The sequence below is a fragment of the Tachypleus tridentatus genome, chromosome 3 (assembly GCF_004210375.1).
Source record: "Tachypleus tridentatus isolate NWPU-2018 chromosome 3, ASM421037v1, whole genome shotgun sequence".
Lineage (NCBI taxonomy): Eukaryota > Metazoa > Arthropoda > Merostomata > Xiphosura > Limulidae > Tachypleus > Tachypleus tridentatus.
Genome location: NC_134827.1, coordinates 97,797,817 through 97,816,341, shown reverse-complemented (window position 1 = coordinate 97,816,341; position 18,525 = coordinate 97,797,817). Strand labels below are relative to the sequence as shown.

The window sequence follows — 18,525 nt, the reverse complement described above, 5'->3', positions numbered from 1 at the left end:
AACCCAAGATTGTTATTAGTCTATGTACAGTTACGACAGAAAGTGTTCGTACACCTGGGTTGTGAGTAGTTTTCTCATTATAGCTTAAAAAGTATCACGATTAGGATAATGACAGCAGAGTATATTATAAATATTATACTAACACACATGTACATAAATTTTTATGTAAATTGCACGACAAATAAACTGTTTATAAACAAATAACCAAACATAGGAGGTGCAGAAAGTGTTCGTACGTCTACTTTAATGGTCGTTTGACAGTACTCGACTGGCATTTTCTTCCATTCATCTTTACAGAAGGCCTCCAACTCTTGCAAGTTTTTCAAATGACGCTGATTAACCCTGGTCTTAAACTCATGCCAAACGTTTTCAATTGCGTTGAGATCGGGTGACTGTGATGGCCACTCCAGAACGCTTATATGGTTCCTCTGCAACCATGGTTGCACATATTTCGATGTGTGTTTAGGGTCATTGTCGTGCTGGAAGATCCAACGACGCCCAAACCGCACGTTCCGACCATCATTCTTGATACAAGTGCCTAATATATCAACGTACCCTTCTTTTTTCATGATTCCGTTGACGCGGTGAAGGCTGCCTACACCAGAAGAGATGAAGGAACCCCATAGCATGATCGAGCCACCTCCGTGTGTAACTGTAGGGACGGTGTTCTTTGGAAGATTTCGTTCTCCCTTCTTACGGAAAATATAGTGAACATCATTGTGGCCGAAAAGCTCTATTTTAGTCTCGTCTAACCAGAGAATACTCTTCTAATAGGTAAAGGGTTTATCTACATGCTTTCTTGCATACCTCAATTGTGCTTCTAAATGAACAGGCTTTAAATATGAAGTTCTACAAAGACGGAATGCTTTGAACCGAGAAGAGCGTAACTGTAGAGATGCTTACTTCAGTCCCACTTTCTCTTATTAGTTTCTGTATGTCATTACGTGTTAAACGAGGATTCCTACTAACTGCTTTTAGAACCTTCCTCTTGGTTCTCTCTGGAATTTTGTGGGCGTCCGAAACGAGGGAGGTCAGCAGTTGATCCAGTAAGCTTAAAATTGGCAATGATGCTTTGAACAGTAGATTTTGGCACATTAAGTTCTGTAGCAATACCGGAAAGAGACACACGAGACTTGTATTTTACAATAATTCGTTTTTTTAAATCACTGGAAGTTGTTTCCTGTTCGCTATAATGACCAACAGATAATGACAGAAACGGCGCTAAATGTACATTTTTTTGCTGGCTAAATTCCAATAATCATGAACCCAGTGTCTAGTTCTGGAATGGTATAATGTAGTTTATTTGCCAAACTAAATAAATTTTTACGGGAATAACAGTTTTTTTTCACACGTTCAGAACTGTACGAACACTTTCTGCTCCTCCTATTTTTGGTTATTTGTTTATAAACAGTTTATTTGTAGTTTAATTTACATAAAAATGTATGTAGATGTGTGTTAGTATAATATTTATAATATACTATACTTCTATTAGCCTACTCGTGATATTTTTTTAGTTATGAGCAAAAAACCACTCGGGACGAAAGTGTACGAACACTTTCTGTCGTAAATGTGCCAAACGTATAACATTTTATGTAACTTTATATATATGTAGTCTGTGTGTGTGATGTATCAACATAAGAGTATTATTATAAAGTATCTCACGTGTATGTGATACTACAAGCTTTTATTTCCTGGATATACACTGCTGGCCAAAATCATAAAGCCAATGAACATAAAGAAAAAATATGCATTGTATGATGTTAGAGTCAATCACATATTTGAGTAGAGCTTCAAAAGATGAAAATAAGAAAAGGGAAATAAAAATAAAACCTTTTTAGCATTTAATAGGGAAAATGTGAACATTTGAAATGTGAAATGGGAAAATTAGCCTAAATACTAGCTGGTCAAAAGTTTGAGACAATACCAGAAAGAAGTCCTAAACAGGGTAGGAAATTCCCAGCAAAATGTCTTAGTAGTGAGTTGCACGGCCGTCATTGCGAATCACTGCAAACGTTCGCTGTGGCATAGTTAATATAAGCGTTTGCAGAAGGCTGGCCGGAATGTTATTCCAAGTGGTGAAGATGGCTTCACGAAGATTATGCACTGTTTGGAATTGACGTCCATTTCTATACACTTTCCCTTGCCATCCACCCCCAGACATTTTCAATGGGGTTCAGTTCGGGCGAACACACTGGATGGTTCAAAAGAATCACGTTATTTGCCATGAAAAAGTCCTTTGTTCTGCGCGCATTGTGGATTGCAGCGTTGTCCTGCTGAAAGAACAGTCATTTCCACACAAGCGAGGGTCTTCAGTCAATAAGGATGTTCTCTCCGACATTCCAATGTAGTCAGCTGGTGTTTGACGCCCTTGTATAACCTGAAGCTCCATTGTTCCATGGAAGGAGAAAGCACCCTAGATCATGATGGAACCTTCTCCACTGTGTCGTGGTGTGGTAGGGCGTTGGCCTTTGAAGACGTTTACCGTTTTTAAAGCCTGTTACTCGTAAATGCTCCCTTATTGTTGAGCTGCTTTCTGTATTTGTAAGGGCCTTAATCTGGTTCGACGATCGGATGGTGTCTTGCCGAACAACCCGTGGAATCCTCCTCCTCAACGCCGGCGAAATTTTCTTGGCCCGACTACATTCTCGTTCCGTATTCCTCAGCTTCTTTTAAGAAACTTGCAACAGCTGTTTTGTTACGCCCAATCTCACCAGCGATGGCATGTTGAAAGAGATCTTGCTTTTGCAGCTCGATAATTCATCCATGTTCAAACTCTGTTAACTTTTTAACCTCTGCCATGTTACCCAGGGTAAAATAGGAAATGTTAGTGGGAAATGTTGACAACGCTAATGCTTGAAACAAATGGCTAAATTTCGTTACGTGTTTACCAATTAACGATTCGTTTCAGTATGGTCTCAAGCTTTTGACCAGCTAGTAGTATTTAGGCTAATTTCATATTGTTCACATTTTTACTATTAAATGTTAAAAAGAGTTTTTTTAATTTTATTTTCCCTTTTCTTATTTTAATTTTCGAAGTTTTACTGAAATAAGTGGTTGAGTCATACGATTTTGTTTGTTTGTTTTTGAATTTCGCACAAAGCTACTCGAGGGCTATCTGTGCTAGTCGTCCCTAATTTAGCAGTATAAGACTAGAGGGAAGGTAGCTAGTCATCACCACTCACCGCCAACTCTTGGGCTACCCATACGATTTTGAGCAGCATTGTATCTAACATTAAAAAAATAAACGACTGGTGAGGAAAAAAAGAATCAAAATTAACTTTTGACATCAAATTAAACCTAATTCAAAATATACTTAATAAAAAGATGAGAAATTCGGATGTCTGAATGTTGAAAATAGCTCTGGAATTAATTAGAAAAGGATCTTCTGGATTCTGTTGGACATTTGTCTGGATTCCAAAAGCAGTTTGACCAATGACATTGGTTGTCAGCCCATTTTACATCTCGTATATATCAAAATTCTGTCTGGGGTTTTCCAGCAATTTTTACCATAAGGACTCCAACAGATTTCTGCATGAATTAGCTTATTGCAGATTGTGTAATACAACATAATAAATCGAAAAATAAACATATAGAATTATCACCAGAATATTAACTATTAATAAATATTATAATTATGATGATGTAGTAATGTTGATTTTTAATTATTTATAAAGCTACAGTTTTTCGAATTACATTTCTTTATTTGTATTATGAATAGCTTTACGGCACTCTTTACTATGTCTGACGCACATACTACGCAATGCTAATGGGTTACCAATTACATACAAAATTATCTTGAAAAGCCTTTAATATTATTAATTGTTAAAGACTACAACAAATAACATGACACATTTTAACCATATTTGCCAATGAATTGTTTTATATAATATGAATTTGTCATCCCATTGATTCTTTAGATAGTGACATTACGCTATAAAATCTATGTTTATCTCCTGTATGAAAATATAGATTATGGACCCAATAATTATGTAAATATTTCTATACTGAAGATTTAATAATAATTACTGTAGTTATCAAATCTACTTGTAAATATTGTTACTGATTTAAATATTGTTTAACAATGTTATTTAAACACTATCACAGACAATATGTATTTAACAATGTTTTGAGAGCTATCAATCATTAACGCCCTTTGTTTATTGTTAAATAAAAGCTACACAATGGATCATCCATGCTTTAACCAAACAAGTTTTGAATCCCAGTCTTTAGCGTTATCTTCAACATCTACTGGAATAGAAATGATATGAATAATATAATAACAACGTATGAGTTTTGTTCTGTTTACGAAACGTGGCAGGAAAATAAAATATTCGTAAGAAAACCGCAAATCTAGAACATAATAATTAAAACAATATTCCTTATTATTTATACCTGTCTATACAAACAGATACATAGAAAACAAAGCTACAGACGGACGAGTATACAGAAAGACAGTAGATATACTTCGTATCTTCTATATGAATAGAATATTTCTGTTCGGTGATGAGTTTTTACTAATCTCTAAAGCAGTGATTAAATTGGTAAAACTGATAACGTAGATTTATAAAAGAAGTTTCTGACGATAGTTACTGTTGTCAGACCACATTAAAATAATGCTTAAGTTATAGACAAATACAATACTGACCTGTCTCATTTTACTGGAACTGAAGGTAGGAGTGAGGAGACTACGAACTTCCTTCCAATGTTCTCCTCGTTGCAAAGTCAATTGTGATTTTAATTCATTGACTGGCTGCGCGCCTCCAGGGATGAACATCTGTAGAAATATACACGTTTAACTACTGACTAAGATACGTTTACTATAAAAGTTACAGTTTCATGAGAACTTCTACAATATGATGTCCTATGGTTTACACTAATTATTCTCCTAATAACCTGGCCCGGCATGGCCAAGCGTGCGACTCGTAATCTGAAGGTCGCGTGATCGCATCCCGGTCGCGCCAAACGTGCTCGCCCCCTTCAGCCGTAGGGGCGTTATAATGTCACGGTCTATCCCACTATTAGTTGGAAAAAAATTAAATTAGGGACGGCTAGTACAGATAGCCCTCGAGTAGCTTTGTGCGAAATTCAAAAACAAACAAACATACCTAAATACATATACAAAGAAAAAGATGGAAGGAAAAGAGAAATTATAAATTATTTTAGTGCTAATATTCAACTATCGATTAAAATATGTATCTATTCCAAATATTTTTCAGTCAAAGTGTCATTTGAATATATTGCTTCTTAATGTAAGTTATCCACACTGAACATTTCACTTTTGTATAAAATTTTCTATGACATTATTTTACTAATTAAAATAATTGTTTTCAAATTTCTATGCAGATGATTTTTATTCTTACCGGTCTACCCGTAAATTTGTGGAAATCTTTAATTTGTATTTGTTTCAAGAGGTCCAAATCCGCGAGGATAATAATTGGTAAACGTCCATTATAGAATCAAGAAAATAAATCATAAATTAATCTTCAAAACAGTTAACACAGACACACCTTTTAATCATTTCGTACTGTAGATTCCACTTTTTAACCAATTGTGTAAAAACGTTCAATATTGGTGTGTGTACGATGACAATCTTTACCTGAAATATATTTATATAAAACGTCACCTTATTGGTCAAGTATCAAAAAAAAATTTGATAACCATGTTAAATGGATATTAGTATATTAAATATTATACTTATTTATCCAGGATAAGCTTATGTTAAATTTTATGATGGTGGGAACTTATGATAAGAGTTTTCAACGTCCACGCTATTTCAGCAGCTAATGCACATTTTTTAACAAACGCTGAGAGTTTTATTTACGCTGATTTCACTTCAAAACTGAGATATACTTAAAGATACCTTTCTAGGAAAACTATATGTTTCTACTGCTCGGAGTTTCAGCTCTAAATGTGAGAAGACTATTTTACTTTTCTACAATTAAATTCCGGCTGCTGAGAAAACTTAGAAATCACTTTTTTTCCAGACGTTTACTTTACTGTATAAGTTAATTTAATGTCTTAAACACATTAGGACTAAAAAAATCTCGATTCCTCTTCGTACTTGTTGCTTGCAAAAAACAGAAGTAATAGTCATAAATCGAGAGGTAAAATTTAAACCATCTGTAATATTTCTATTTTATGTTTGGATTCTAATAGTAAAAGAATGAAGTTTATTGAAAAGCTTTCACTGCTTTCAACAGGCGGCAATAAGTGAAAGATATATCAATATTCAATTGTACAAAACTGTGTATTACTATGTACTTCAATCTGTGAAAGAAACTTACCCACAAATTTTGCCATATTTTTTATCCATTCTTCGTGACATTTAATAGCACCCTTTAAAAACAGAACCAAACATCCATTAATTATTTATTCCGAGTACAAAATAAAATGTTAGACAACAGTTTAATCGATAATGAAATACTTACGATAAATTTTGACGACTTTACAATACACTTTTGAAAATTACTTAAACTTTTTTGCAATTCATATATAAAAATTACTTAAACTTTGTTGCAATTCACATATGAAAATTACTTAAGCCTGATAAAAATCCACTTTTGAAAATTAATTAACCCTTGTTACAATTCAGTTTTGATAATTACTTAAGCCTTTTTTACAATTCACTTTTGAAAATTTCGCAAGTGTTGTTACAATCCACTTTCGAAAATTACCTAGGCCTTGTTACAATTCAGGTTGAGAATTTCTCATGCCTTGCTACAATCCACTTTTAAAAAAATACTTAGGCTTTGATACAATTCAGTTTCGAGAAATACACAGGTTGCAGAATTAAACAATTTTAAAGATTATTAATTATTTCTGTTAACCTTCATTAAAACAATATTGACAGTAAATATTTAACATAGAATTTCGAGTTAACTCGTCTTATGTAAGTAATTATAAAACAAGAGAAGTTATGGACAATATTGTAAGAAGTTGATATAAAGCACGATTAGCCTACTAATATGTTGATTTTCGTAGTCTGTCATTGCAGCAGTTCCTTTTATGGTATTGCTGTTTCTTTTGACATGTTATTGTAACAGAAGGTCTTGCAGAGTTGTTTTTTTTTTATCTGCAGTTGCAGCAGAAGTTGGTAAAGAGTTGTGTTTAGTTTGGCCTTTTGTTGCAACAGAATTTTGGACGTAGTTTTGTGTTTTGTTTGGTCTTTCGTTGTAGTAGTAATTTGTACAGAGTTGATCAGTTGTTCACCGAAATGTTAATCCTGTAAATTTAGTCCTGTGCCTATTCCAGCTGGGTGGGAAAAAAACTCATAACACAATTGTCTTAACTGCACATTTTTCACTTTAAAAAGAGAAAGATTTTAACCAGAGATTTAGATCTTCCAGCTTAAAATTCCCATTTAGTAGTCCTTACTTTCGAAGATTTTAATAATCTATGACTGCTGTGAAATGATTGTTAGGCTTTAGCATTAATGCTTATTTGTCTGTATCATAGCAAAAAAGATAAAATTTTAATTATAATTTTCATTCACAAGTACGTCATTCTTTTTTTCATTATTAGAGTTAAATAAATTTCTCTAAACCTTGGTTTGAAACTCTTTCAGGTTTCCAAAGAAAAAGTTTGGTTTTGGTCCTGGGATGCCAAGGTCTTGAAAGAAAGATAACTTCTTCTGTCGCCACCTGGAACGAAACAATACAGAACTAGTAACGTACTCTCCCTAATTTACTAAAAATATATTAAACAGAAAGTTGTTTTATAATCTAACAATTCATAATAATTTCATAACATCATACGTTTTCATATTTTTTAAGAGAATTTCTTTATTCATAAACTGAAATACAAATATTTTATTCCCTTATCTTTAATTCAGTATAATAAAAATATTTATTAATTTTATTTTTCTTAAAAGAACAATTATCAACACTTTTTTACCATAAAATTTTTTTATCAAATATGAATAGGCCTCAGCTAAGCACCTTTCAGCTCATCATTCCATAAAGATCGAATTGAAATATTATATAAACAATTTCCCTGTTAAACTCGAAGGTGTTGTTACTAATGCCAATGACACTTTACCCACTCAGACAGAATTAAGCAGCTACGCTGGTTTTAAATAACTTAATAATTATTCGATACATCCATCTTACAAAATCTTTGGAACTTGTAGGAGCAGCTAACATTCTTATATATACAGTCATGATGTGTTAGATTCTCGGTGTACGCATGCTCAGGTTGTATCTCCAACATCACGCGTTGCTTCCTTTATTAACTAATCAGAATCTCAAATGGTGGCTCTACCGTTATCCATGCTACCCATGAAGGACATGTTCCTGAATATAAGTTGTCCAGTTTAGAAATAAATATGTTGTTCTACAAATAGTTATGTGTACTTTAAAACAATCAGATAAAAGAAGAGCCGATAAAATAACAATCAAATCATGACGTGCTCACTGTATGAATTAGTTGTGATAAATTATCAGCGTAAAAGTTAGTGACGTCACAGAAAGAGACCATACGCCCATAAATACCTTCTAATGGCGAATTCCATACGTAATGCTACAGCAGTGAGAAGAAACCGGTTTTACTAAATTGTATTTGTTCATTCGGAACTAAACACTGGTGTGGAATCAGCGAAGTAAATGAAACATAAACTAAACTCATTCTAGTTTGGAAGTTTTGTGTGAAAACAGTTGGAAATGTGCTCAGAAGTGACTTGTCAAAAGCAGTGTGAGGTTAATAATAATCACGTGGTCAACATGTTGGCCTCAAAACATGCACCAACGGACATGATAAAGGTCGTTTCGCTGAAACGTTGACCACATGTTTATTTTCCCTTAGCGCAATTTTACTATTTCTTTGTTTGGTAGGTGTTTATTTCAAAATGACACAAAGGGCTATCTGTGATCTGCTCATTGCGGAAAATTAAACTCTATATTTTAGAGTTCTAATTCCCTATACTTATTGCTAAGCCCACTCGGAAATATATTTTGCTCCTTCATTATTTAAAATCCGTTTACGTATTACTCATACTGTTCAGGTTTTAAAAAATCTACAATAGCATCACATTTCTCATTTGATTATTAAAAATAAAACACAAAAGATAATAAATCATTACTTCTTTAACAATGATATAAAAAATGTGATGTTCTCTTTGAGTGTTTGGGATTAGTGAAAGAAAAACAGTAGTGACTGATACTTCAGTAAAATTCAAACATTCATAACAGATTATAGGGTTATAACAGATGACTTATTTCGTAGTATAACAGTTTTCAGGAACTTTCGGTATGTGTTATGCCTTTTTTTATATAAATTTAGCAATTTGAAATCTGTTTAAAAAAACAAAAGTGTTTTTATAAAACATAACAGTTTCTATTTCTCATACCACAAGAAAAAATTGCATTACCCACTTTGAGCCGTGGGTGCGTTATAGGAGTAACGGTTATATCCTACGTGATTAGAGCAGCCCTCGTGCTTCTAGTTGTTCTTCACGAACTGCCTTACCTTCAGAAAGTTATAAGAACATTCTTAGTTTGACGTTTTATTTTTTATCATATTTTCACTTTCTTGAATAAACTAAACCCTCTATTTGTATATTTCAGTATATATATATTAATGTTATTGTCCTGTATAATTACGTAACTATCTTCACTAGTACAGTATTCAATACTTTGTTACTTTGAACTAAGCACACGCCTTCATATTTCAGGTACACGCTCTCCGATTCAATTGGGATTGGTCAGCTTTCGCGACCACATCGACTAACATTTCCTGCTCACGTGATGTATATATCCTTTTTCATAATCGTCACACAACATCAGTCAACCTAAAAAGAACAGTTATTTATTCGAAATAACTCGAGTTTGTGGGTCTTTTGAAATATACTATACTTAAATTAAACATTTGTTTTTGAATCAAAATGCTTTTGGTTCTAGAAATGATATAAGTACAGGGGTGTGCAACATTTTTCGTCGGTGGGCCATATAACCAACTTCATCAATCAAGCGGGGCCACTTAAAAAACAATCTTATTCGTGTACATGCACAATAAATTTAAAAAAATTCTCAAAATGCAAGCAATAATATTTTATATTTTTGCATGAGTGATCATTTTAGTGCGACACTTGAAATTTAGAGTCCTTGCAGAGCTTGTCAATATCAGCTTTGACAGAAGTGGTTGCCACTCTTAACTGACTGGTCAAATGTTCATCAGTCAGCTGACTTCTACATTTGGTTTTGATGAGCTTCATTTTGGAGAAAAATTGCTCACAGCAGTAGGTGCTACCAAAAAAGGGAGGCAATTCTTTGTGCATGACGGGACAAATTGGGAAACTTTTCACGTACACAGAGTTTGTAAAACTCTAGCAAACTGTTTTCAGAGAATTTCCTTTTAGTGTCCATGTCAGCCTGCAGTTCAATGAGTTCCATTTGGCAATCATCAGGACTGTCTTCCACTGCCAAATCAAAGGTTGAGCGAACAATTTCAATCTAATTTCAGTTTGTCTGAAATCTGGAAATCTGTTTGCAAACTCATCACGCAGCTTTTGTACACTGGTTCCATATTTGGTGCAATCCAGATTAGGAAATTCCAGTTTCCTGGTTGCAAGACATGTAAAATGGGTCAATATGGCTCTTCTCAACTGAACCTGGAAAAGTTCCAATTTCTTCTCAAAAGCACAAATATGCTCAAACAACTTATTCACAAGTTGACTTTTCCCTTGTAGTTTTAAGTTTAAATCAGACAGATGCTGTGTAATGTCTGTGAGGAATGCTAAGTCATTCAGCCAGTTCTCATTGCTCAAGAAGTCCACATTCTGACGTTTGCTCTCCATGAAGAACTTAATCTCCTCTCGCAGATTCCAGAATCTCTTCAAAGTAGCAGCTCTACTAAGCCAACGTACAGCAGAGAAGTACAAAACATCTGAATACTCACTGTCCAGCTCATCTAAAAAGTTTTAAATTGTCGATGATTTAATCCTCGTGTTCGAATATAATTTACGCATTGGACGACATTTTTCATGACTTCTGCAAAATCCAGAACTTTGGTGCACAAGCTCTCTTGGTGAATAATGCAATGGCTTACAACTACGTCTTGTGCTCCAATTGCAGTTAGAAATTTCTTGGTGAATCCATTTGTCCTACCTGTCATGGAAGGAGCACCATCTGTTGTAACACCACATAATTTATAAGGATTCAGTTCAAACTTTTCTACAACCTTAAGCACTTGTTCACAAATATCCTGTCCTGTGGTTGTGGAGGAAAGGCTTGCCATATCTAAAACCCTTCGAAAACATCAAAGCCTGCAGTAACAGCTCTGATGAAAATGACAAGTTGGGATGTGTCATTGATATCAGTGCTTTCATCCAAAGCCAGACTGAAAGCTTCACACGAATTCAATCTCTCTTCAAAGTTTCTTTGATGTCCTCTGAAAGATCTTTTGTCCTGCGTGAGACAGTAAAGCGGAAAGGCTAGTTTGCTCCACCAAATATTTTTTCTCTGGACATGCATATTCTGTGAATATTGTTAAACAATTTTAATAAATTCTCCATCACTGAAAGGCTTTCCCTTTTCTGCCATACATTCACAAAGCTTAAAACTCAGTTTTGTCACCAGTTCTGAATTTTTCTTGAAAGTGGTAAAACACCTTGTTGCTTTTCAATGGATGTTTTAAATGTTCAATTTTGTCCTTTCGTGCCTGACCAACAATTTCATCAAACTGGGAGGAGTGCTTAGTTGCGTAATGTCGCTTAATATTGTACTCTTTCATGACTGCAATTGTAGTTTGACAGACGAGGCAAACAACACCTTGATTATGTGGGACAACAAGATATTTTGTGCACCATTCACTGTTGAATAACCTTCCCTCATCATCAATTTTTCGTTTCTTAACTGCTGACATTTTACTAGCCCTGAAATCAAAACAAAAATTATTTTCACGAAAATAGCAAAGTAGAAAAAACATAGAATTTATTTACACATGGAACCTCTTATGGACAGAAACACATGTTTCTAAATTGGCATCCCGATCATAGCCTTCCGGTACTTAAATTAATTGAGAATAGCAAAATACAGTGTGACCTCGCCTATTCGCGGTTCGCCATTCGCGGCCCCGCATATTCGCGGGTTATGCGCGAACTGCGTTTTGTAGGTCACAGAGACTGAAAGGGCTTTTCGAGGAGATTTCTGTTGTATTTACTCAATCAAGCCGTTTTATCAATTGTCGTCTTCACCAAACAAGATTGACTGCTATTGGCTGACTGCCTCAGCTTCCCCAACAACGCAAACGGCAAAGCACAGCCCGGTAACGCACGGTACAATTTAGTGAAATACATAACAGTATGCAATATTGCTACATTATTACTGCATCAATGAGTATAAGTATCATTAGTGTTTGGGAAGCATTTCATATAGTATATAATCGCATACATATACGTTTTAAAACTGCGTCCAATATTCGCGGTTTTCGCTATTCGCGGGAGGGTGAAGAACGTAACCCCGCGAATAACGAGGTCACACTGTACATAGAATCAGATGCATCTGAAAGCAAAAATTTTAATAAATTCAGTAAAGTCACAACAATATGCTAAATAATAATCAATTTACCTTCAATCTCTTGTAGTAACTGTAAAAGGTAATAAAATTTTCACCAATAATGAATGACGGACAGCAGAGGTTAGGGAAAATTGTCGCCAGCGGGCGAAGGCGAGGTTCAGGACATGACGTTGAGTCGTAGACAATAGTGCTAGTGCACGTCACCTATTCATGCCCTAAGGAGGCCGACCAATCGAATTCGGCCTGCTCCTCTCTAGCAAAGATAATTTTAGAAGTTTGTCGAGTCGAAGCCTGGGAATCCCGTAGGATCGATGCTTTTAAAAATATTCCATTTGCGTTGGATTACAGATCAGGCCACATGGTTAGATTACAACAACTAGGGCCACACTAAATGGCTTGGCGGGCCGGGTTGTGGCCCGCGGGCCGCCTGTTGCACACCCCTGATATAAGTACAACTAATCAGTTATTAGACTTGGAATATGTTTTGGCATTTTTAGTTTCAAAATTAGATTTGGAAAATATTTTAATAGTTGTTGTTATAAAATTAGGAAACATAAATTATAAGATTTGGAATAATCATAATCTACACGATACCGGATTAACCTTATATTTTACAAGTTTCATAATCTACATGATACCTGTTTAACCTAACAAAACGCGATCTCTTCACTAGAACTGTTATGACCGGTAATAACAAATCTACTGCGCGCCTCAGTCTACAGCAAATGATTATAGTTTGGTTTATCAGCGTCCTTACTATCACCCAGCCGTGGGGGTGTATAATGTGACGGTCAATCCCACTATTCGTTGGTAAAGAGTAGCCCAAGAGTTGGCGGTGGGTGGTGATGACTAGCTGCCTTCCTCTAGTCTTACACTGCTAAATTAGATAGCCCTCGAGTAGCTTTGTGCGAAATTTCCAAACAAACAAACAAACAAACCTTACTATCTATTGTCGCGTATGCTAAGGACATCTGGCGGTAAGAATCTACGTTTACATATGACTTTGCATCGCTTACCGATCTAATTTCACTTATGTTTCATTCTTAGCAGTTACGCGTTGTATATATACACGGATGTGCATTTCTCGAGCGCATTTAGTGAATAATTACTAAAAGCACCACCAGGTTTGACTTAGTTTTATTATTGTTTTGATTGGTTGGTTTCATGTACATCAACCAGTGAAACTTTCTTTTTTTAACCTATACTAATTACTTATGTTTCCACTTCACTGTATTTACTGCAGTTATTACCTCACTTCAATTTGAAGTATTTTACTTCCATGTGAAGTAACTCTGTTTTTTTTTATTCTACAACTGTTTTATTTCAGTTTATTACTCGTTAAAAATATTCTTCACCTTATTTGAATAAGACATTTGGTTCACTTATACTGCTTTGTAATTTGTTGTGTTAGTACGTCGTTCATGTATATGCATGTTATTGTTACTTCATCTGTATGATGAATAAATGCAAACTGAGTAGACTTATCAAAAGCGTTCCGTCTTTCAGCTTTGGCAACAAATACTGAAGTTCTGTAAAATAATTGATATAATAGAGATAATAAAAGTGTAGCATAGAAGACACTCAACTTAGTTATGTATTTCTTAAAGTTATTCAACTTTAAAAACAGTGTTATGTTTTAAACAAGTCCTGGTTTATCTACATTGAATAGTCATAAGTCTCAGCAAAACTTTGAGCTCTGGTCTCGTCAGAGTAGATCTGTTGAAATGCATATACACAAAGTGGCCGGTAATGTCGTGGTGTTGACACTTGTGTAAGTAATACCCGCAACGTTTGACCTTGTTTAATCTATTCCGTACTGAGTAGTTTCGTTCGGGTATTATTAGCATGTAAAAGTACATTCCTATTTTGTATATCATGCTTTGTATATCTGAAATGTGATTATACTTTTAAGAGCCGAAAATAATCGTTACATGTTCCACATCCATTTCTTACCAACATTTTCTTTAGTCTCTTTATGAACTCCATAATCTGTACTAAACCTGGTATATTATGTTGTAATATGTTTAGAGTTACAAGAACCACTCTATATCAAACTGTTTAAATGATTTAACTTGGGCTTATTCTGAAATGTTGTAATAAAAATAGATAATTATTATAAATACAACAATACAAACAGTGCAGCTACAGAGTTCTACTTTGATAAGTACTTTTAAACTTAGTTTATCAGTTCTTCTACATGTCGTGATGCAGCTGTTATAAAACAGTAAGTAAAATAATGTGGGCCGCAGCAAGATTCGACGTTTAAAAACATATTCTGTTATTATTCAGGCCCCAGTCTGGCAAGGTGGTCAAGGAGCTCGACTCGTAATCCAAGGGTTGCGGTTTCGAATCCCCGTCACACCAAAAATGCTCGCCCTTTCAGCCGTTCGGGCGTTATAATTTTACAGTCAATCCCACTATTTATTGGTCAAAGAGTTGGCGATGAGTGGTGATGACTAGCTGCTTTCCCTCTAGCCTTACACTGCTAAATCAGGGACGGCTAGCGCAGATAGCCCTCGTATAGCTTTGTGCGAAATTCAAAAACAAACAAACTGTTGTTATTCAGACTACCCCCGCCAGGATTCAGTGGACACGGCAGTCACCTCATTGTGGCTTTGCTTTAAAGTTTAAAACGTTCAAAGAGGCAAACAGAATACTTCACGCACGTAATTTTACAAATTTACAATAAATATTTTGATTCACAGTTCAAGCACACCAGTTATTGGGTTAAGCCTTTTGTCATATTGTAAATTATATTTACAGGGTTATGTATCTCCGAACGGCTGGTATGGTTATTAACACTTTTTATTGATAAGCAGAGAACAACGTTTCGACCCTCCTAGTTCTTCTTCAGGTTAAGGAAGAGAAAGTTTGAATGTGCCTGTTGAATATGTCTTAGACACGAGAGTATAAACAGGTACTGTATTGTAGGGGGCGTTGAAATTGGATGTTCGGTTATTAATTACTATAGGTATAAAGGTGTTTCTTTATATTGGTTTAATTTCGGTTTTAATTACTGTATATGTAGAGCTTCATTTATTTTGCATTTCTTTATATCTGTTTCTCTTCTTAATATCTGAGTGTTTTCTGTGGTTATGTTGTGTTTATTTGACTTGCAGTGTTGAAAAATGTGTGAGAGTGTTTTTATTTCTGTTCTTCGAATCTAGTTTCCGTTTTTCTACTTGTTTCTCCAACATAGAAGTCGTGGCAGTTGTTGCATTGTGTTTTATAAATTATGTCGGTGTTGTGTTTGTTAGTGTAGTTATCAGAAAGCTTGGATTTTAGTTTTAAACCTGTTTTTTGAATAAATTTGATGTTTACTGGAATATTTTAATATCTTGGTTTATATTTGTTTGTGATGACGTAATGACAATGCAACACCTAGAAGCTTAACATACTATGTAGAAATAAGAGTACAGTATAAAATCGAATACCAGAATGATTAAGTTAATTATTACTTTAATCAGTTCATTATTATATCACGAATGAGAGAGTTATCACTTACATTTATATAATAATAAACTCATAGATGAGTAAGCGTATCTTTTGTTGTTCGGTAAGTGAAGATATTCAGTAAATAAATTTATTTGTGACTTAGGAGTTTATTGGTCTCAGCATGTATGCAGAAACCTTGTTTGTCAAGTTAGGCCTTCGCCTCGAAATAACATATGGTCAACCATTGCGGGATACTACATGTCTTCAAATAATAATGTGAAAACTGATAGGCCTAACTAAAATATTCAATCGCATAAGAGAACTAGCCACCACGGGTAAACCAGACGTTTGCAATTTAGTAAGAAACGGGAGTTTCTAAACATTCATGCTCGAGCTTTTAGGCGGGTTTGTTGACTAGAAAACATGTTAAATGAAGAAAGCCAGTTGATCAGCTCAAAACAGAAACGCTACACTATTAGAGTGATAATGAAATGAAAATAACTGAAGAGATGGCGGTGAATATAGCTGACCAACTGCTTTCCTTTTGGTTCAACAGCTAAAAGTAAGACATGGCCACGTGCGAAATTCTAAAACAAGTAAATGAACTGATGTTATAAATGAACATTTTATGTATTCGTGTGTGTGTGTGTGTGTGTACACGCGCAAGTCAGGCCCTGAGGGATTACCTGTAGAATTCTATAAGCTATAATATAATGTAACAGGAATAAATTTCATCGATATGATGAATTCATGTTCACATGATACTACATTGCAAATTTTACCTAGAGAAGAAATAATAACATGAAACTGTTGAAAATAATGTGAATAATAAGGATCTCTACAAAAATAATTGTATGATGTACCGGATCAGTCTTCTATGTGTCGTTTTGAATCCTTATAGATGTAGAGGAACAGTCTTTCTATACAAAAAAGGACCTCTGAGAAAGACATCGAGAGATCTGGAAAGGGTCTCTGCAAAGAAGATGATGTTATATGAAAGACCAGTTTGTTTGTTTTTGTCTATATAATTGTACCTTTGTTCACAAGTTGCATAACATAACTAGACGCAGTGTAACGGTACCTTTGTCTAAAGTTACTTGTAATGTTCGAGGTAACTGCAGTACTATATAAACAACACACGTGTCTTCCATTATTATTTATCTGGAGAGCCAATAATTCGGTCATCTCTCGCCAAACAAACTTACCGATTGACCATCTCAGCGATGCAGCTTCGTGATGGGAGGACTGAGGTGTTTTAATAAAACCAGTATTAATAATAACCAGTATTATTAGTGTTAGACATAAGTAAATATTTGTAGAATAACTTACGTTGTAACGTAAATAGATCTAAACAGCCAAAAGCCACGTGAGAAAGCATGTTACAGCAAGTACAATGGACCATAAACAGTGTTCTATTGCAATGTCCAAACTTTCTTTATTTCGCTGAAGCATCAAGAAGATTAGACCAGTATAGTTACACGACAGCATCACCTCAACTGGTAAAGTGCAACAGTTCTCCAGAAAACAGCATTATAACAAAACTCGTAGACCGAACAGGGCAACCGCTTCGTTAAGAGTACATCACAACAGCAACAACAAAGTAAGTCTTATGTATACGCTGACAGTAACAACTACAGACAACCACAAAGACTCTACCAGCACAATCGAATGTAGAAGATGCCAGAAAGCATCACCACCAGAACACAACTGATGAAAACGATATGTTCATCCTCTTGACATAAATCATCATGAAACGGTAATCTCAGACGAATACGTAGACAAAAAAATAGCAAGTTCTAGGTAGGACTTAAATAATAATAAATTTGAACTTTTTTTGGCATATACAAAAACCAGAGTATCGATATAATAACAATTAACAAAACATTACTCAATGAATATTCCACTTTCAGTCTCCCAGGTTACAATATTCATTATAAATGAAAAACATCAGAGGAGGGGGGTACCATCCTATTCTATAAAAGACATCAGAATTGTTTTTCTAAGTACACAATAACGACTGGATTAACTAACATATTCTGAGTATCATTGACATCCGAAACAATCTTATTATAACACATTTGTCAATACATATATATAGCTTACATCAAAACCGTATACACGGTTCATGCTAAAGATAGTAGAGGTCTATCCCTAAACATAATGTTTCTAACTGTCACTAATGTGCAGGGACATTAATAAGATAGGGACTCAGTGGCAAAAAGGGCACATTTCAAGCATTTTAAGGCAAGACTTTGGGCAAGAAGATGGTGTTAGGTGACATTTTGAGGATTGTGGACGGTGCACATAAAGTGTCAGTCCATGAGAAACAAATATATTCTATTTTGTTCTTACCAAAATTATTAAACTCTCAAACTAGTAGTGTTGGACAATATTTTATGAAGAAGAAGGAGAACACACTTGGGTCATAAGAAGATAAACGTTTGGGCTTTGATATACTCAGCCATATGCACACATCTTAAATGTACGTCAACAAACACAAGTAGTGGACATTTGAAGAGATTAATTATCTCATCAAAGAGAACATCTCAACAACACGTCCTAACTGCTCACAAGATACATC

General features: G+C 34.7%; 1 long non-coding RNA gene across 1 annotated transcript; it reads right to left on the bottom strand.

The window, feature by feature from the left end:
- Positions 1-5,709: 5,709 nt before the first annotated feature.
- On the bottom strand, positions 5,710-8,269 carry LOC143246142 (uncharacterized). The gene is made up of 3 exons (XR_013025816.1): positions 8,109-8,269; positions 7,544-7,640; positions 5,710-6,336 (listed from the first exon to the last, which is right to left on the bottom strand). It is a non-coding gene; the product is annotated as an uncharacterized LOC143246142 (long non-coding RNA).
- Positions 8,270-18,525: the final 10,256 nt, after the last annotated feature.